We start from the raw sequence: 20,734 nt of genomic DNA on the forward strand, positions 1-20,734 counted from the left end.
TTGCAGGAGGGGGGCTTCTGGGAGGGAAGCTGTGGGGTGGTGAGCAGGACAGACTGTGTGATAGGCAGGGGATAGTATTGAGAGATTATTCAAGCATTGGGAAGGTTTAGCAATGGATGCAAAGTTATCTATTAGTAATCTATTGTTGCATAACAAATGGTCACAAATGTATCTTACAGTTCCTGTGGAAGTCTGGGCATAATTTAGCTGGGTCCTCTGCTCAGGGCCTCACAAAGCTACACTCAAGGTGCTTGCTGGGACTGCAGACTCATCAGAGGCTCGACTGGGGAAGGATCCACTTCCAAGCTCACTGAAGTTGTGGCTGGAATTCATTTCCTTGCTGCATAGGACTGAGGGCTTCAGTTTCTTGCTGACAGTTGACCAGCAGCTGCCTTCAGCTCCTAGAGGCCACATAGAGTTACCGTGGCCACACAACGTGGCAGCTTGCTTCTCTAAGCCAGCGAGGGCACAACAGACGCCAGCATGATGGGCTCTGCAACCTTATACTGTGTCACATCATCACGTATATCCTATCGCCTTTGCCATGTCCCACTGGTTAGAGTGAGTCACCGGGCACGCCTGCCCTCAAGGACAGAGGCTACAAAAGGGTGTGAACACCAGGTGGTGGGGATCTTTGGGAGCCACTTTTGAAGCAGCCGAAACAAAGCTAATTATTAACTTCATGAAAAACTACAAGTTAAACTGGAAAGGAAATTCAACCGTAGTGCGTTGCTTGACTCAGTAACAAACAATGTTTACATAATCATTACGACGAAACAACTGAATATTGGTTGAACCAAAATTTTTACATATTGGTAATGAGAAGTGACACAGGGAGAGTGTGTTGTGTGGGTGTGTTGGGGGATATGTGAGAAAGCCCAACCCTTGTCTTCTGTAAGAGGAAGTCACTAGATAATGGCTCAAATTGGTAAATCAAGTAACAGCAGCACAAGCATGTTGTTTATAAACATGGAGATAAAATCCAGAAGAAGCCAAAAGCTTTGACTGGGGTTGTTTCTGGGGAGGGATGGGGGTGGGGCAGTTGGGGAGGGGCTGCTGCTTTACATTATAGGCCTATTTATCTTTTAAAATTCTTTGCATGTCATGTGCATATACTTTAAACTATTGCATTACTTCGATAAAAATACACATTAATTAATAGAGAAAGAGATAGGAGGAAGAAGAACATTCCCTGGTGTGAACAGTGAAGTCCCCAGGGGTCCTGAACAATCGAGCTTCTCCTTATCCTGGGGGAAGGAGCTCCACGGATCCAGGGGAGCACCCAATTGGCACATACACTAGGGACTATGGTAACCGGGGCTTCCACAGGGAGAATACGGTAACAGCCTGGGGACGGGGAAGTTGTGGTGCTTGGAGGGTTTGGGAAGGCAGCGGGGAGGGGGGAATGGGGATCCCTCCCCTAGGGTGGGGGGAACCTCAGGCCCAGGGTGATATGCCCCCACCCTGGTAGTCCCCCTCTCCGTAGACATTTCTTAGGAAAACTCTGAAGGCTCCAATGAGGTTTAGCTTTGTTTTTCATTCAGTAAATTTGGTATAATTTGTTTTTAACTAAGTAATAAATGTTTCTGGTAAAAACCCTGGGAAGCACAGGATGGCCTGGAAAAGCACAGCCCAGCTCTGGTGCCCAGCAGGGTGACCGCTGTAAGGCTGTCTGGGTTTCCAGGTGTCCTCCGGTTCCTGTCAATGTCAGTCTCTCTCTTCCAGGCACACAGTGGTCTCTCTGTCCGCACGCATGGTCTGCGCCCGCTTTATTCACTTAGCCACCTGTCCAGGTGCTCTTTCCACGACAAGACCTCCAAAGAGGGCCATCTTACTCCTTTTTTTTTTTTTTTTCATCTTACTCCTTTTCCAGGCCCCTGTGCCAGGAGCGCCCATTTGTGCGCCCAGTCCCCAGTGGGGGTTGTTCAGGTTGATTTTGCTCTTAGTAACTCAGCTGTAGCTGGGACACCGCCACGCGGCCTGCCAGGCTTTCTTGCCCCCAAGGCCCCAGGGGGTCTGGCTGGGAACACCTGTCACAGGCTGGAGTCCCAGGCCCTCACAACTGTGTGGCCTGACATCTGAGGAGGGTCTGGTGCAAAGGAGCTGGGAAGAGAGGAACGGTGTGAAGGGTGGGAGGAGAAAGGGATTTCTGGGGGTGTCTGGCAACAGGGCACAGGGCCATGCTGGGCTGCCCACCTGCTGGGTGGGGCTGGGACTAGCGGAGACACCCCCTACCTGGAGCATAGTGGTTGGAGGGCAACTCTGGCTTCGCCACTCCCTCCCTGCACATACTTTATTTTTTTTAATTAATTAATTTTTGGCTGCCTTGGGTTTTCGTTGCTGCGTGCGGGCTTTTCTCTAGTTGCGGCGAGCGGGGGCTTCTCTTCGTTGCGGTGCACGGGCTTCTCATTGCGGTGGCTTCTCTTGTTGAGGAGCACGGGCTCTAGGCGCATGGGCTTCAGTAGTTGTGGTGCGCAGGCTCAGTTGTTGTGGCTCAAAGGCTCTAGAGTGCAGGCTCAATAGTCGTGGCGCACGGGCTTAGTTGCTCCGCGGCATGTGGGATCTTCCCGGACCAGGGCTCAAACCCGTGTCCCCTGCGCTGGCAGGCGGATTCTTAACCACTGCGCCACCAGGGAAGTCCCCCTGCACATACTTTAAAGTGGCCTTGACAGCTTGCTTAACCTCTCTCGGCCTCGGTTTCCTCATCTGCAAAATTTGGGTGACACCAGCGCAGCTGTCGTGGGAGGCGAGGCAGGAGACAGTGGGGAGGGCAGAGAGAGGAGTCAGGGGACCCTCCCCGATGGGACTGGGCTGTGAAGGCAAGAAAATCCTCCTGAGTTGCATCGGAAGTGGGTGTGTGTCAGAATTTTGGTCTTAACGGCCTGCCCCTGTGGCTCCAGCCCCTCTTGCGGCAGGGCCGGCACCCCGGCCCTCCTAGCCTCAGCTTCCTCAATGAATAACCCTACTTCATTTCCAGCCCACGTGCCCAGGGGCCCCTGCAGCCCTGGGATGCACCAAGCCCGGCCTCCCCTTTGCTCTTCCTGGGGACAGTTTGGGCCAGTCCCACTTGCTGTTCTGCTGGGGAGCCCGAGTTTGGAACAGGCACATTTCCAGAGACAAGGAGTGTCACTGAGTCCGAGGCCCTGGGGGTGTCTGGGCTCCTTCCCTGAGCTTCCTGGCCTTCCACAATCATGGCTTGGGACCTAGCAGTGGAGGAAGTCCTGACCATGGGGATGGGGTCCCAGAGGAAGGACTGCTGAACGGCAGAAGTGCGGCTGACCACCAGGCTTTCCCTCTCTAGAAGCACAGTGGGGACCAGCCCAAGTGCAGGGGTCTGAGAGTAATAATGGCCCAAACACTCTCCCAGGGACTGTTGGGGGTCCCAGTGCCTGGTCCCAGATCTCCAGGTCAGGTGGAGGTCTCTTTCCAGGCACGGACCATCCTCCCCACTGCTACCCTTGCTCAGAGCAAGGCCTGCAGAGTTCTGACGCAGACCCCCACTTGCCCCTGACCAGGGACACATGGAATCCAGAGCTGGCTGCTCCACCATGACTGCAGGAAGGATTATATTCTATCCCATGCCCTGTGCACTCATATTCAGTTACAGAAAGGAAAGAAAAGCTTATGGAACAGAGCTTACCCTTACAAAGTACCATGTCTAGCCTATCTTATTTAATTTTTTTAAACACTTTATTCATAGTTGTCCCAAGCTGGAAACAACCCAATTTCCCATCACCCATGAATGAATAAGCAAATGTGGTGTATCTTTAAAAAGGAATGCTGCTTTGCAGTGAAAATAAACAAACTACTAATATGCCCCACATCATGCGTGAATTTCACAGACATTACAGTGAGTGAAAAAAATCCTTGTACAACGGCTACGTACTGTATGATTCCATTTATGTGAAACTCTAAAACAGGCCAAGTTAATCTGTGGTGACAGAAAGTGGATCTGGGGTTGCTGGGGCCCCGAGGATTGATGGGAAGGGGCACTGAGGGACATCTTGGGGTGCTGGAAATGCTCTATATCATAACTGATGCATACATTGGCTAAAACGTAAAGAACTAGATACTTAAAATGGGTGCATTGCACTATGTGACAATTTTGCATAAAAGAAAGAAAATGCTAGTTGTTCCATAAGTTGATTTCATGACCCACTAATGAATCAGTGGTCCGCCACTGGGCTGTGCTAACATCTGTGGAAAAGAGGGACAGGGAAGTATAGATGTGTACAAGGGAAGCCCGACCATGGTGGCGAGGTGGGGAGATGGTTTTGGGAACTGAAGTTTGAGGGGGAGCATGAGAGCAGCTCAGTGGCAGGGATCAGTACACGCAGGGGAGTTGGAGGACTGAAGACCCTGAGGTGGGAGGGTCACGAAGCACTGGGGAGAACTGGTGGCCCCTGTGGCCTGAGAGCCTCTGGAGGTCGGATCTTTATCCACTTTGTCCTGTGATGTATCCCCAGCGCCTGATATGTAGTCGATTTTCATTAAATGATGAACGATAGAAGAATGAGTGCTGGGAGCAAGGGAGGGTAGTGTCGGGTGAGGCTGGGGCTCAGCTGGCGACACTGCGAGGGTCTCGAGGCCACGGGGAGCCCACCGGCTTTATCTCCATGGAAGGATGAATGGATAAATAACGGGATTTATCCATCCAGAGGAGTATATTGAGGCCTTAGAAAGGAAGGAAATTCTGACAGATGCTACAACATGGATGAACCTTGAGAGCGTTATGCTGAGTGAAATAAGCCAGTCACGAAAGGGCAAATCCCCAGGATCCCTCTTACGGGAGGGTACCTAGAGTAGCCAAAATCTTAGAGACAGGGCTTCCCTGGTGGCTCAGTGGTTGAGAGTCCGCCCGCCGATGCAGGGGATGTGGGTTCGTGCCCGGGTCCGGGAGGATCCCACATGCCGCGGAGCTGCTGAGCCCGTGAGCCATGGCCGCTGAGCCTGCGTGTCCGGAGCCTGTGCTCCGCAACGGGAGAGGCCACAACAGTGAGAGGCCCGCGTACCGCAAAAATAAATAAATAAATAAACAAACAAAATCTTGGAGACAGAAAATAGAATGGTGGTTGTCAGGGTCTGGGAGAGGGGGAAATGGGGAGTTGTTTATGAGTATAGAGTTTTAGTTTTGCAAGATGCAAAGAGTTCTGTGGATGGACAATGGTGATGGTTACACAACAATGTGTATTACTTAATGCCACTGAACTGCACACTTTATTCTTATTATTATTTTAGTTGAAGTATAGTTGATTTACAACGTTGTGTTTAGTTTCTGGTGTATAGCAAACTGATGCAGTTACACATATGTATAAATATATATATATATATATATATATATATATTCTTTCTCATATCCCTCCCTTATGGTTTATTACAGGATATTGAATAAAGTTCCCTGTGAACTGCACACTTCAAAATGGTAAATTTTATGTATATTTTTACCACAATTAAAAAATAATAATTAAACAAGAAATCCTCCCCTGGCTCTGCATTGCCTCATGGCAGACCAGCTACATAATTTGCAGGGCCCAGTGTAAAATGAAACTGCAGGCACCCTGCTCAAAAATTAACAATTTCACATTGGCAACAGCAGAGCATTAAACCAAACATGGGCTCTTCTGGGCAGGGGACCCCCATGGGATTGCACATGTCAGAGCCCAAGGGGCTGGCCTCCCCCCCACGCCGCCCCCTGGGGTCCTCCTGTGACCGGGCTTTCTTTCAGCTTGGGGAAGGGCCCCAGACTTCTAGCCTCTGGGACTTTGTCTATGCTGTTCCCTCAGCGTTAAATGCCCTTCCCCGGCAGTTTCCTGCATCTTCAGATCCAGGCTCAGCTCTTCTTAATAGCAAACGGGGTAGACTGTGTTGTCTGCTCAGTGAGGGTGGGGGGGACACCTGGGTCTCATCCTGCCGCAGCCCAGCACCAACCCCGGGCCTGTCCAGACCCCAGCTCGCTGGCCATTAGATGATTGAAGCAACTCAACCCAAGTCATCATGTTTTATTCAGAATAATGACAGTGGCTCTCAAGTAGTGGGTAACTGTCGTGTCCCAAGGCTCCTGTGGCCTTCCCGCCACATGAGTCTCACCCATGTGACAAGGGCGGGAAGGGGCGCAGAAAGGGGAGGGGCCCGCCCCAGGACACTCAGCCCCCGCCTCAAGGGGAAAAGTCAGGGTCTCCGCCTTTCGGGCAGGTTCCCAGGCTTCTCCCTGGCGGCGTGCCCGCCCATTTGCTGGGTCAGGAGACCTAGGCCCGGCCTGGAAGTGACGGCGGGGCCGCCGAGGCCACCGCCGGCCGCTTCCCCCCAGCCCCCGGCCCCGGGCCCTCGCAGGCAGCGAGCGGGTGGAGGAGGCACGGCCGGGAGCTGCCGGGAACCGTAGTCATGGTGACCGCGGGAGACAAAGAACCGGCAGCGCCGGCGATGCGGGCTGCGGGGGTGGCGCCGGCCTCGCCGAGACCCCCACGGAGGCCCCGCGGCCCAGCCGCCGCCAAGCCCTGGCCTCCGGGTGGCCTTGGGCCAGTCTCGCGCCCTCTGGGTCTCAGTTTCTTTATCTGGGCAACGGGGTTGGGACCCAGTTGCTCCTCCAAACTCTCGCTGGGTTTGGCGGTTCTTTTCTTTCCTTTCGCCTCCTCCACCCTCGGAAAAATAAATCAATCTGGAAGGTGCTCGCAAGGGGGACCTGGGGAGGGAGTGCTGAGTTCTGCGGGGGCGGGGGTGGGGGCAGACTCCTCCCTCCATCCTAAGAGGAGACAGGCCTGGCGAGGGGGGGGGGTCACTTGGCACCTGTTGAGGCCCAGGGCAGCCCCTCCCAGCGTGGGGTCGGGCTGTGGGGAGCCATGGGGTGACCCGCGTGATCCCCTCTCTTCGCCTGGCCCTGCCTCAGCATCTGCCACAAGCCAAGGGTCCCACAGGACCAGGCCCTATTCCCCTGGTAGCAGAGGCCCACGTCACTCCACTTCCGGGACACTTGTGTCCTCCTGGTGGGTAGGCCAGGCCCTGCCTGGCTCCCCAGCTCCTTCCTGAGAGCTCTATTAGTCTACAGGCTGGGGAACCTTGGCCCTCCCCTTTACCCCAAGCTGGGCCTCAGTTTCCCCATCTGTAAAAGGGGATGAGCAGAGGTTTAGACTCTAGCCCCTTGCAGCCCTAGGCTCCCCAAGGCCTGTTCCAGTCACCATGGGCTGGTCTGAGGTGTGGTAGGGCCCAGGGCCCCTCTGGGCTGTCTGTGCCACCCCAGGGGCGTGAGGAGTGTCTGCAGGTAGCAGGTGGTCTCCTTCTATGCCTAGGCCCCTTGGGCTAGACTCCAAGCCAGGGGCCCAGCCACAGTGAGGGTTGGGTCTGGTCCCTGCCTTCCAGAGCCCACAGACCCAGGACCCAGCAGAGGAGGCCAGGTGGGGCCCTGAGCTTGATTCCTCACCTGACACTTGGGGGTGATCCCAGTTCCTCTCAGTTTGTGGTGACTCTGACCAGTGGGGATGGGGATGGAGTGGAGAGGCCATTCCTAATGGGCAGAGAAAAGTGATAGGTCACGCTGGGGGGTCATCAGAGAGGCTCAGACACTCCTGCTGCTCTAGCCCACCCTCAGGGGGCTCGGTGAGGACACCAGGACCCCCTGCAGGTGTGACATCCTCCCTGCAGGTGACCTAAGGCAAGCCCCACCCGTGTTCTCCCACTAGGAAGCAGGAGCTGGCTAAGTGCAGCAGCATGAGATGTAGATAAACTGTGTCAGACGGTGAATGTCCTCCTGTCCTGCAAATCCCACCCCCTGCAGCCCTCAGGCCCCCTGGATCCTGAGCCCCGGGGCTGCTGTCCTCTTTGTCCTTCCCACCCTGGCCCCTTGAACCCTGCTCGTGTGTCTGAAGAGCTGCCTGTGATACCGTGGGGGCACCCCATGGAGCCCAGCACCCCTGCCCAACTGGGAGCAGGAGACTTGGCAGGGTGGGGGTGGGGGCACTTTGGTGGCAGCCCTGCCAGGAATCACTCAGCCAGTCAACAAACTGCAGCATCACCCAGCCCATGTGGTGGGTGTGGGGAGGCAGGGAGGGCCCTGCCATGTCCTGCAGCCGAGTACTTCCCGAAGTTCAGAGATCCTCAGCCCAACCTCCCTGGGATGGGGAGCTCCCTTCCCCATCAGGGCAGCCATGGGCCCCCAAACCCTGCACCATGACAAAGGCCGGCCTTCCTGCGCACACCTGGGCTAACATCCCTATGTGCTCAGGTCCCATCGGCAAAGATGAAGATCTCATCTTGGCCTCACTTCTGTGGAGACTCAGGAAATGTCCATGTTGTGGCCCTGCCCACCCCTCTCACTCTGTAATGCAGGGGCCAGCCTGGGTTACCTGGGCTGTGGTCGGGGTGGGCTGTGCGGTGGAGAGTGCCCTCCAGCTGAGCCTGAAGCCTAGACCAAGACAGATTAGAAAGAGCAGGAAGGGCATTCCGGCAGGGGGCACAGCCTGGGCAAGGGTGCCTCAACCTGCTGGCAGCAGCGGGAAGACAGGCCTGCCTGAAACTGAGGCTTTTCAGTGGGTGCGGCGCAGGACGACGGCAGGTTCTGCAGGATCTCCAGCAGCCCCTCCTCCCTGCTCAGCCATGTGGTCCCAGAATTTGTGCACGGGGTCAAATGTATATGCTGGGTTTTCCTTATGTATAATCTGTGATTCATACCACTCTGTCTTCCAGAAAGAATTAGCAACAGCCTACAGAAAGTCAGAAACAATGAACTCATAACAATAGGAACAGATAATATTGAACAATGAAGAATGTGGAGAGACATGCATTTTCCAATACCAGGCATTAATGATCAGTAATTGGGCATCAAATGTATCTATGAGTTTCCTGGCAGGCAAAGCATAAAGGGAATGAGAATGGGAGTAGGAGCTTCATTATTTATTTATTTATTTATTTTTATTTTTTTTTACAAAAATATCAAAAATGTATTGGATGTGGAGCGTAAACCGACTTTCTGTTCTAGGCCCTCTTTAGTCTTGCCTGTCCTTTTTTTTTTTTTTTTTTTTTTTGCGGTACGCAGGCCTCTCACTGTTGTGGCCTCTCCCGTTGCGGAGCACAGGCTCCGGACGCGCAGGCTCAGCGGCCATGGCTCACGGGCCCAGCCGCTCCGCGGCATGTGGGATCTTCCTGGATCGGGGCACGAACCCGTGTCCCCTGCATCAGCAGGCGGACTCTCAACCACTGCGCCACCACGGAAGACCCAGGAGGGAGTTTTTTTTTTTTTTAAAGAGCTTCATTATTTGATCAAGGGAATTACGCCAGGAATTAGGAGACCCATACTTATTCCCAGAAAGAAGCTCTCCAATGAACATATACCCCAAACCTCAGGCAGCAGATGTTTTCTTGTGGGTGGGCCTGTGGGAACAGAGCAGAAATAGCTGTGAGTTGGGTAGGCACCCTTAGGGCCCTGCCCTAAGGCAGGTGTCCTATCTTCTCTGGGCCTCTGGGCCAAGGCTAACCCAACCCTGCTGCTCTGGGTCTCAGGACCTTAGGGGCCCGGGGGCAGGTCGTCAGGAATGCTGCCCTGGAGCCTCACCCAGGCTCCCACCCTGCCCTCCCTCTCTACACGGCAGGGCGCCTGAGGGCAGAGGCTCTGCTCACACTGGTTCCTCCCCTGCCTTTGCACATGTTCCTCCCAGCGACTGGAACGCCCTGCCCACCCTTGTCTGCCTGGCAAACCTCTAACTGTTCTTCACCCTTCACTCAGTTCGCATGTCCCCTCCTCCAGCCCCTGCACTGACCCAGACAGCACTCTTCCCCAACCCGGTCACACAGCCCCTTTACGGGTCTGTCTCCCCCGACAGCCAGGGAAAGGACACCCACCGCTCTGTGTGGGCAAGATGTCTCTGTCCCGCCAGGTCCCAGTGCTCGTGCCGGGCTGGCATTGGGAGAGCCGGGCCTGCTGTATTTGTGGAACCATCTGATAGAGAGTGTCCTCTGGGTAGGAAAAGACAGGATCAGCCTCCCCTCGGTGCAGATGGGGAAACTGAGGCCCTGCGATAGTAAGTGATGGGGCCCCAGGCTGCCCATGGTGCCAGAGCTGTGGCCACAGCCAGGGTGACTCCCTTAGGTGGGGGAGGGTGGAACTGAGATTCAGAGGGTCTGGCTCCTTGGCTTCAAGTCCCTGTTCTGACACTTTCTCACCCACGTGACGAGGATCAGGTCACTTCTCCCTCTGGGCTTCAGACTGCTCCTGTGCACGAAGAGGACGATGACAGATGACAGCGTCGCGGGAGCCAGTGGGTTAATCCATGGAGGCAAGAGCTCAGCGGGGCTGACTCCCATGAGGGGAGCCTTGGCTGCCACCTCCCTGATCTCCATACACCCTCCCCCAGCCAGAGCCAGAGCCAGGGGCCGCTCTGCTGCCCCTCCCCCTCCTACCCATCGTCCAGCAGCAGAGACTTGGACCCACCGGACAGGCTAGGGAAGGGCGCTCTGGGCGAGGGAACGCAATGAACCAGAAGGAGGGATGGGATCAGGCAGGGGCCATTCTGGGAACAATTTGGGATCAGGTTCCTTTTTCAGGAGCCCCGGGCACTCAGGTGATGGGAGAGGCTGGAAGGGACCAGACCACGAAGGGCCTCAAATGCCAGCCTGAGGAGCTTGCCTTTTGCTTGGAAGTGGCTGGGAGTCGTCAAACGTTTGGAGCTGGGGTGGGCCGTGGTCGTGTAACTGGGGGCTGGACTGGAGGGTCTGGTGGGGACCAGGTGAGTGGTGTAATGGCCTCCAGGACAAGGGGACTGTTGGGCTGATGCAGTGCTGGCCCCAGTACCCAGCTCAGGACGGCACAGAGCAGACCCTCCATGAATGAATGAACGAATGAGGCGTGTACTTGGGATTGGAGCCACCTAAGAGGTGGGCCCACCTGTCCCGTGAGTACTGCAGCCCTAGGGAAACTGCCTGCGAAGGGGCTCTGCACGTGGCTGTGATTCCCTCAGGCCCACACTGGGCCCGAGAGAAGAGTGCCTCTGTGTCCAGAAATGGGAAATCACCGGGTTCTGTCTTGGCTGCAATTATATTTGGGGATCCAGCCGCCCCCTGCATAGCACCTGCCAGGCAGTCTCTCTAGGAAGCCACAGGTGTCCTCCGGGGTGGGACAGGTGGAATAGAGGGGGGCTGCCCCTGTAGTCACCCTAGAGCTCTCTCAGACCACCAGGCGACCCAGGACCTGGGACCCACCAAGATCACAGTTCCCATTCCATAGCCAGGGGACTGAGGCAGGTGGTGGGTGGCCAGCCCCGCTGCCCACTAGCCATGAGGTCTGGGCAAGTCACTTCCTCTTTCTGAGTTATATCATAAGGGAAGGGCTAGAGTATGTGATAGTAACAAACGACCCCAGAATCTTTTGTTTTTTTTAATTGCCTACAGATTTTTTAAAAATAAAAGGTTTATTGAGATGCCATAAAACTCCCCATCTGAAATGTACAATTCAGTTAGTGTATTCACAGAGTTGTGTAACCATCACCACAAACAATTATAGAACATTTTCATCTCCCCCAAAAGAAACCTTGCACTCATTAGAAATCCATCTCCATTAACCCACTTCCCCCCAGTTCCTGGCAACCACTAATCCTTCTGCCTCTATAGCATTATCTATTCTGGATGCTTCGTATAAGTGGAATCTTATATGTGGCATTTTGTGACTAATTTACTTACCATAATGTTTTCAAGGTTAATCCATGGTGTACTTAATTTCTTTTAATGGTCGAATACTATTCCATCTTATGGATAGACCACATTTTTAAAAATATTTATTTATTTATTTGGCCGCCTCAGGTCTTAGTTGCGGCACACGGGATCTTTCACTGCGGTGTGCAGGCTTCTCTCTAGTTGTGGCGCACGGACTCAGTAGTTGTGGCGCACAGGCTTAGTTGCCCCGTGGGATCTTAGTTCCCCCACCAGGGATTGAACCCATGTGTCCTTGGAGGGTGGATTCTTTTTTTTTTTTTTTTTTTTTTTTTTTTTTTAATTTATTTATTTATTTATTCATTTATTTATGGCTGTGTTGGGTCTTCGTTTCTGTGTGAGGGCTTTCTCTAGTTGCGGCAAGTGGGGGCCACTCCTCATCGCGGTGCGCGGGCCTCTCACTATCGCGGCCTCTCATTGCGGAGCACAGGCTCCAGGCGCGCAGGCTCAGCACTTGTGGCTCACGGGGCTAGTCGCTCCACGGCATGTGGGATCTTCCCAGACCAGGGCTCGAACCCGTGTCCCCTGCGTTGGCAGGCAGATTCTCAACCACTGCGCCACCAGGGAAGCCCTCTTTTTTTTTTTTTAATAAATTTATGTATTTATTTTTGGCTGGGTTGGGTCTTCGTTGCTGCACGCGGGCTTTCTCTAGTTGCAGCGGGTGGGGGCGACTCTTCCCTGCGGTGCGTGGGCTTCTCATTGCGGTGGCTTCTCTTGTTGTGGAGCAGGGGCTCTAGGCGTGCAGGCTCAGTAGTTGTGGCTCGTGGGCTTAGTAGTTGTGGCTCGTGGGCTTAGTTGCTCCACAGCCTGTGGGATGCTCCCAGACCAGGGCTCGAACCCGTGTCCCCTGCATTGGCAGGTGGATTCTTAACCACTGAGCCACCAGGGAAGTCCCTGGATAGACCGCATTTTGTTCATCCATTCATCAGTTGATGGACATTAAGTTGATTCTACTTTTTAGCTATGATGAATACAGTAATGCTGCTATGAGCTATGAGCATTTGTGTACAAGTTTTTGTGTGGACATAAGTTTTCATTTCTCTGGGGCATAGACCTAGAAATGGGATTTCTGGGTCTTATGGTAACTCTATGTTTAACATTTTGAGGAACTGCCAGAATGCTTTTCACAGTGACTGCACCATTTCACATTCCCACCAGCAGGGCGTGAGGTTCCAGTTTCCACACATGCTCACCAACACTTGTGATTGTCTACCTTCTGGGTGTGGGATCTCACTGTGGTTTTTTTTTTTTTTTTGCGATACACGGGCCTCTCACCGTCGTGGCCTCTCCCGTTGCGGAGCACAGGCTCCGGACGCGCAGGCTCAGCGGCCATGGCTCACGGGCCCAGCCGCTCCGCGGCATGTGGGATCCTCCCGGACCGGGGCACGAACCCGTGTCCCCTGCATCGGCAGGTGGGCTCTCAACCACTGCGCCCCCAGGGAAGCCCCTCACTGTGGTTTTGACTTGCATTCCTCTCATGACTAATAGTGATGCGCATGTTTGGATGTGTTTCTTGGCCATTTACGTAGCTTCTTTGGAGAAATGTCTATTCAGGTCGTCTGCCCCATGTTAAATTTTTAAAAATTTTTATTGAAGTATCGTTGATTTACACTGTTGTGTTAGTTTCTGGTGTACAGCAAAGTGATTCAGATATATATGTATATATATTACTTTTCATATTCTTTTCCATTATGGTTTATTACAGGATATTATAGTTCCCTGTGCTGTACAGAAGGACCTTGTTGTTTATGTTTTTCTTGTTGTTGTTGTTGTCTGAGGTTTATTGAAGATATTACAGCACAGCAGGAAGAGTCAAATGGCTCCACACAGCGCTTTGAAATTCACCCCAGCTGGAGGCTGAGTGACCTGCAGGTTGGACAGACTGCCAAAGTCCAACGGCTTCAGCATTTCCTTAATGTCAGGATCTACTTCAGTGATCTCCTGATCCAGGGCTGAGACCTCAGGCACGTAATTACCTCTTCTCTCTCTCTCCTCCTGCAGCTTGATGGAGATACCTCTCACTGGGCCCCTCTGAAGCTGCTTCATCAGACATAGCCTGCTATCTTGTTGTGGAGCGTCTTGCTGGGAATAAAGATGATATCCTCGCACACGTGCTTGTTGGTACGGAAGTCGCTGCCCAGATGAGTGTAGTACTTCTCAATGATGACCCAGGCCGCCTTCTTCACAGTTTTGGTGCAAACGTGGCTCATGTTGGCAGGTCCTTGGTAAAAGAGTGTTTATTTTATATACAGTAGTTTGTATCTGTTAATCCCAAACTCCTAATTTATCCCTCCCCCGCTTTCCCCTTTGGTAACCATACGTTTGTTTTCTAAGTCTGTGAGTCTGTTTCTGTTTTGTGAATAAGTTCATTTGTATCATATTTTAGATTCCGCATATAAGTGATACCATATGATATTTGTCTTTCTCTGTTTGGCTTACTTCACTTACTATGATAATCTCCAGGTCCATCCATGTTGCTGCAAGTGGCATTATTTCATTCTCTTTTATGGCTGAGTAGTATTCCATCGTATATATGTACCACATCTTCTTTATCAATTCGTCTGTTGATGAACATTTAGGTTGCTTCCATGTCCTGGCTACTGTGAATAGTGCTGCTGTGAATATTGGGGTGCATGTATCTTTTCGACTTAGAGTTTTCTCCAGATATATGCCCAGGAGTGGGATTGCTGGATCATATGCTCTGCCCAGTTGTTTTAAATTAGACTTTATTGTTTAGGTTCACAACCCGGCTGAGTGGAAGGTAGAGCTTTCCCATATGCCCCTCCACCCCTGTCCATTTGTTAGTGGCACAACACAGCAAGGGACATTTTCTTGCTCTTGTTTCATGTCCATCATGGGCTGGCAGCGTCTCTTTTCCAAGTCTTCTCACTCCAGGGCCCAGGCTGATGGAGCTACACTGATCGCCACGGCAGGGGGAAGAGGAGGAGGAACTGCTAAGTCACCCACGGACTCATAAAGCTCCCACTCAGAGAGAATGCATGTCACTTCCACTTGCATCTCAGAGGCAAAGTGAGCCACCCAGCCATGCCTACCTCCAAGGAGATGTGCAGTCTTCCCATGGGCGTGGAAGGAGAGGATTCAAATCTCTGTGAACAGCTCTAATGACGCATCGCAGTTAAATAAGGTTCTTTCCTGCAGGACTTCTCAGTGCCTTTACTGTACTATTGCTCACTGTCCCTCTCTGGAGGGAGTGGGATGCAGCAGGCAGAGTAGGCCAGATTTACTCACCTGGGGAACCCTATTCTCCCAGAGCATCTCATGGGATGAGTGTTCCCTGGAATCCCCTTTGGGAACCACTGCCACTTCCTAGAGCAGAGGTGGGCAGACTTTTTGGAAAGCATCAGATAGACAATAGTTTAGGCTTGGCAGGCCCTGTGAACCGACTAGTCAATGCCGCTGTTGTAGTGAAAAGCAGCCCCAGGTATTATGTAAACAAGTGGGTGTGGCTGTGTTCCAATAAAATGTTATTTATAGACACTGAACCTGGAATTTCATCTAACTTTCTGTGTCACACACACACAGTGTAGTCTTTTTCTTTCGATTTTTTTCAACCGTTCACAAAAGTGAAAGCATTCACAGCTCATGGGCTGTACAGAAGCCAGCGGTGGGCTGGGCTAGCTGGGGCCCGCAGGTGGTAGTCTGCTCACTCCTACCCTAGAGGCTCCAGCCCGACACCGTCACCCGGCACTCAAGCTCCCTCACGTGCCCAGGCCTCGTCTGCCCTCACATCTCCATGCAGAACCTGGGCTTGGGAAACGGTGGGTGGTTTTCCAGGAAAAAATCATATTCTTTCACTCCCGGGGGCCTTTGCACAGGCTGTTCCTCCTGCTGGGAGGGTCCTTCCGGCTCTTCTCGGTTGGGGAACCCTGTGGCCTCTCTTGGCCCCCGGTAGAATCAGGAGCTGCCATCCCTGTTGGCTCCTTCACTCCCAAGATGCCATTGCCTCGTCGTATTCTGATGTTTCATAGACATATTTGCTTCCCCAACTAGGCCCTGAGCTTCTGGAGGGTGGGGACCTTGTCCTCCTGAATTCTGATCTCCAGGACCACGGGAGGGAGAGCTGGCATGGAGTAAGGGCTGCTGAGGAGGGAAGGAAAGGGGACCAGGTTGGTGGGGGGAGCTCCACGTGGGGATCCCCGCCCCAGCAAAGGTGCCGAGGTGAGGGTGAGTTTGGGACCTGGAGGAACCTGATGACTGGTCTGCTGCAGCTGGGTGGGGGGCGACAAGGGACACATGTGGGGCTTTAGGGTGATGCTAGGGAGGTAGGCTTGGTGCGCTCAGCAGTGGGAGTCATGGAAGGTTCTTTAGCAGAGGAGTGGCTTGATGAAATTGATGTTTGGGGTGACCTAGCTCCCACCTCGGTCCTGGCCAGTTCCAGCCCCTCTGGCCATTCTCTGCGGCCCCGGATCCTGGTGGAGTCTGTGAGCTGAGCTTGGGTCCGTCTGTCTGTGATTGAGAATAGGGGGCCCCTCCCAGATTTTGAGGCTCCCTCTTGACACTTCTCAGAGGTGTCCAGATGAGAGTCCTGAACCAGCAGTCAGAAGGCCCGTGTTCCAGGTGTGCTTCTACCCACCCAGCTTCCTGTGGGGTCTGGAACAAGTCACTTGCTCTCTCAGGGCCTCATTTTGCACATCTGTCAAATGGGAGCAATAAGCCCTGTGCTGGAGGCCTCCTGGGGTTGCCGCAAGGGTCAAATAAAGCCTGGTCTCAAGGGGACTGGGACCGGGACAGAGCTGACCTTGATGCGGGAACATGTTGCTGTGTCCCTAGCAGCCGGCATGGAGGGACACTCAAGATGTGTGGAGCTAACCTGAAGAGGGAAGGAGGCTGATGGGAATTCCCTGGCAGTCCAGTGGTTAAGACTCAGCACTTTCAGTGCTGGGGCCCGGGTTCAATCTCTGGTCAAGGAACTAAAATCCTGCAAGCCGTGTGGCATGGCCAAAGAGTGAAAGAGGCTGAGAGTGGGCTTGAGTGAGAGGGGCTCAGGTCTCTGAGATTGTTCAGAAAGAACCGCTTAGACCTCACTGGCACTGGCACGTGGCACGTGGGCCCTGCGCTCTAGGATGGGGGCAGTGCAGCGTCCTGCAGCAGGTAGCATCTGGACCTGAACCTGAGGCAAAAGCCCTCTCGTTTTACAGATGGGGAAACTGAGGCCAGAGAGGCCCAGGATGGGCTCAGGGGCCCTTGGGCTGCCAGAGGTGGAGCCAGTCCTAGCCCAGGTTCAAGGCCTCGCTGCCCTCTGCCCTGGCCCATGTGCAGTGCCCAGAGAGTCTTGGCCACCGTGCCCTCTCCCCGGGAGACACAGATGCCAGGATGTGTGGGGAGTCAGTGCCGCTAATTAGTCCCATCATTTCTGGCATCTCACACAGCCTTGGGGAAGTGGAGAATGTCATTGTCAAAGTATTTTTGAATATTTGCCTTCTCAGCAAGAAGATGCTGTGAGAACACTGCGTCTTGAATACGAGTGGATACTAACAAAAATAACAAGCACGGAGAGCTGGAAGGATCGGGGAGCTCCGGAGAGAGGCCTGGAGGAAACCCTGGAGCTGCCGGCCACAGGTGCATCACTCTGCCCCTCTGGGCCCTGTGTCCTCACCCTAAAGCGGTTCATTCATTTATCAGATGTTCATGGAAGCCCACCGTGTGCCATGCACTGCTCTAGGTTCTGGAGAAAAAAGAGTGAACAAAGCACACAGAAATCCTTGTCCTCAAGAGGTTGCCATCCTAAGGGGGAGACAGACAGTACAAATCCGTAAAATATGCGAGCTGGTGACACGTGCAAACGAAAAAGTGTGTTGGGTGGAGGGTGGCCTGTTTCAAAAGAGTGGTCAGATCTGAAGGAGATGAGGAGTGAGCCGAGGGGGTCTTTAGGTGAAGAGCATTCCTGGCACAGAGAATAGCAGGTGCAAAGGGCCTGAGGTCTGGGTGTGCTTGGTTTGTTCGAGGATCAGCAGGAAGGGTAGTGGGGCTAGAGCCAGTTGGTGACACAGAGGAGGCCAGATGACAAGACAGGGTCCAAGAGGTCACTGGGGGCCTGCTTGGGTAGGGCCTTAGGAACCACTGGAAAGCCTTTGTTTCCTTTCCGAGTAAGATGGGAGCCAATGGAGGGTTTAAAGCAGGGGAATAATGTGATCTGGTTTCTGTTTTGTTTTGTTTTGTTTTGTTTTGTTTGCGGTACGCGGGCCTCTCACTGTTGTGGCCTCTCCTATTGCGGAGCACAGGCTCCAGACGCGCAGGCTCAGCAGCCATGGCTCACGGGCCCAGCTGCTCCGTGGCATGTGGGATCTTCCCGGACCGGGACACAAACCCGTGTCCCCTGCATCAGCAGGCGGACTCTCAACCACTGCGCCACCAGGGAAGCCCTGGTTTCTGTTTTTTTTAAATTTTTTAAAGTATTTTTTTAAAATTTATTTTATTTATTTATTTTTGGCTGTGTTGGGTCTTCGTTGCTGCGTGCGGGCTTTCTCTAGTTGCGGCGAGCGGGAGCTACTCTTCGCTGTGGTGCGCGGGCTTCTTATTGCAGTGGTTTCTCTTGTTGCAGAGCATGGGCTCTAGTTGCGTGGGCTCAGTAGTTGTGGCGCGTGGGCTCAGTAGTTGTGGCTCATGGGCTCTGAAGCGCAGGCTCAGTAGTTGTGGCTTGCGGCCTTCAGTAGTTGTGGCTCACGGGCTCTGAAGCACAGGCTCAGTAGTTGTGGTGCACGGGCTTAGTTGCTCCATGGCATGTGGGATCTTAGTTCCCCGACCAGGGATCAAACCCGTGCCTCCTGCCTTGGGAGTGCGGAGTCTTAACCACTGGACCGCCAGGGAAGTCCTGGGCTCCAACTTTGGTCCCTCAGTTCTCCTGTGTGTGTGTGTGAAAATACACATAACATAAAATGTATCACTTTTGCCATTTTGGCTTGTATAGCTGAGCGGTTGTTAAGTACATTCGCCGTGTTGTGCAACCGTCTCTAGTATCTGTTGCAGAACCGACAGGAAACCCCGTCCCCATAAAGAGCCACTCCTGTTCCCTCCTCCCCCAGCACCTGACAACCCAAATCTGCTGTCTCTATGGACTATTCTGTATTTCATAGAAATGGAATCAGGCACCGCGTGACCTTTGGGGGCCGGTTTCTTTCGCTTAGCATGTTGTTTTCAGGCTCATGCACTTTGTGGCTGGGTCCATACACAGTTCATCCCTTTCTTTGGCTGGGTCCCTCCATCCTTGGCCAGCTCTGCGAACTTGAGTTGCACAGTCTGCCACCCTACATCATCGGGTTGCCAGGAGGACCCTTAAATACACCAGGAAGTAGTGAGCCCACTTCCCACTGGGCAGAGGGGGCGGGCCTGGTGCCCACAGTGTGGACAGGAAGGCTTTGGGGATTTGCATAGTCTGGGGTGACTCCTCAGATTTCTCCACAGCTGGATTTGGTACCAGCTCTATCTGGTGGGTGAAGTCAGTGACCACTCTGCCATCTGATTTTCAGCTTCCAAGATTTTGCTGTTGTTTTTGTCCCTTCGTTTTCATTTTGGTGGGGTTTGGTGAACAAATGGGCTCCACCAACCATCTTTCCATTCCTTCTAAGGATTTCTGAGATTTTTGAAGCAGCCCTTGGAGACAGGCTTCAGCGCTCCTCAGAGTGGAAGCAGGGGCACGGAGGCTGAATGTGCGGAGGCCACGTCCAGGAGACGGAGCAGGGCTGGCCCAGGTCTGCCTGATTCCTCCACTGGCTCTGCAAATGGCAGGCATTTGCTAAAAGGACCCTGATGTTATTCGTGTTGTGCCCCCACCTAAAAGGATGCCATCCTCTTGGGCCACTCATCAGAACCCCTCACCTTTACGGAGGCCCCACGTGTTCTAGGCCAGTGAGGGAACGGACGCCGGCAAGACAGATGTTGGGGGAATTCCCTGGCGGTCAAGTGGTTGGGACTCCGCGCTCTCACTGCTGAGGGCCCGGGTTCCATCCCTGGTTGGAGAACTAAGATCCCACAAGCCGCGTGGCATGGCTGGAAAAAAAATAATAATTAAAAAAATTAAGAAAAAAAAAAGACATGCTCAGGCCGTAGGGAGGAAGGCTGGTGAGACGGTGGGAAGACCGAGGAGGGGCTTTGGCTGAGCCCTGCCCTCGGGCCACGGCAGTCCTTGTCGCAAGCGGCCAGGTGGCCTTCACCGGGCCCCCCCTTCGCCTCCATCATGCCCGGCACGCCCCCACCCCACGTGCGCACCGTGAGGGGGACCCTGAGGTGTATTTTCCTCTAGGCCAGGCACCAGCTAGGGCTGGAGTGCACTGTGAGCAGGACAGACAGACATGTCCTGGTGCCAAGGTGGAGTCTATTGGGTGAGCAACAGCAAACCAGAAGAAAGGGCCACAACTGTCATTGAGATAAGGCTGAGAGGGCGCTGCGGGGGGAGGCCGGGGGGCGCTGCAGGGGGAGGCGGGGGGGCGCTGGAGGTGGGAAGGCTCTCCGAGCAGGTGATGGCTGAGTCAGGTGGGGAGAGGTGCTCCAGGCCAGGAACAGCCTGTGCAAAGTCCCCGAGGAGGTGAGGCAGAGGCTGGGAGTGGAAGGCGGGGAGGGAGATGCGTCCCTGGGGGCCTGGATCCCTCTGAGGGGGCTTTGAATTTTATCCTCAGCAGGAAGCCCTGTGGGTTGTGAGCCGGGAAGGGCAGGATCCAGTCCACGCTTCAAGGATATGCTTGGCTGTTCTGGGGTGAAGGGATGGTGTCCGACATTCAAGCACGGAGGGGAGGAGGAACAGCCCAGTTACCCCCCACCCTGCCCAGGAGAAGGCCCCCTGCAGCTCCTGTGGCAGTGACCTGGCTCCAGGATTACGCGCTCCCACGCCAACTGCCAGGGCCATCTGTCTCCCCTGTCTGTGTGTCTGTCTGTCTCAGGGGGGCTTTAGCAGGTTTGCCTGTTTCGGACACAGCATCCTGTGGGGTGAAGGGAGGAGGGGGTCCTACTCCCACTGTCGCTCTTGCAGATAAGGGGTGGCTCCTCGGACAGGAAACCACATGCTGGAAGGCAGGTTCTAGATGAGAGA

The 20,734-nt window shown here is 53.8% G+C and overlaps 1 pseudogene across 1 annotated transcript; it reads right to left on the reverse strand.

Moving 5' to 3' along the window:
* Positions 1–13,467: 13,467 nt before the first annotated feature.
* Positions 13,468–13,901, reverse strand: LOC308614352 (small ribosomal subunit protein eS17-like; annotated as a pseudogene). Its single transcript has one exon. The product of its transcript is annotated as a small ribosomal subunit protein eS17-like (transcript).
* Positions 13,902–20,734: the final 6,833 nt, after the last annotated feature.

The sequence above is a fragment of the Mesoplodon bidens genome, assembly GCF_964165515.1.
Source record: "Mesoplodon bidens genome assembly, chromosome: 3".
NCBI lineage: Eukaryota > Metazoa > Chordata > Mammalia > Artiodactyla > Ziphiidae > Mesoplodon > Mesoplodon bidens.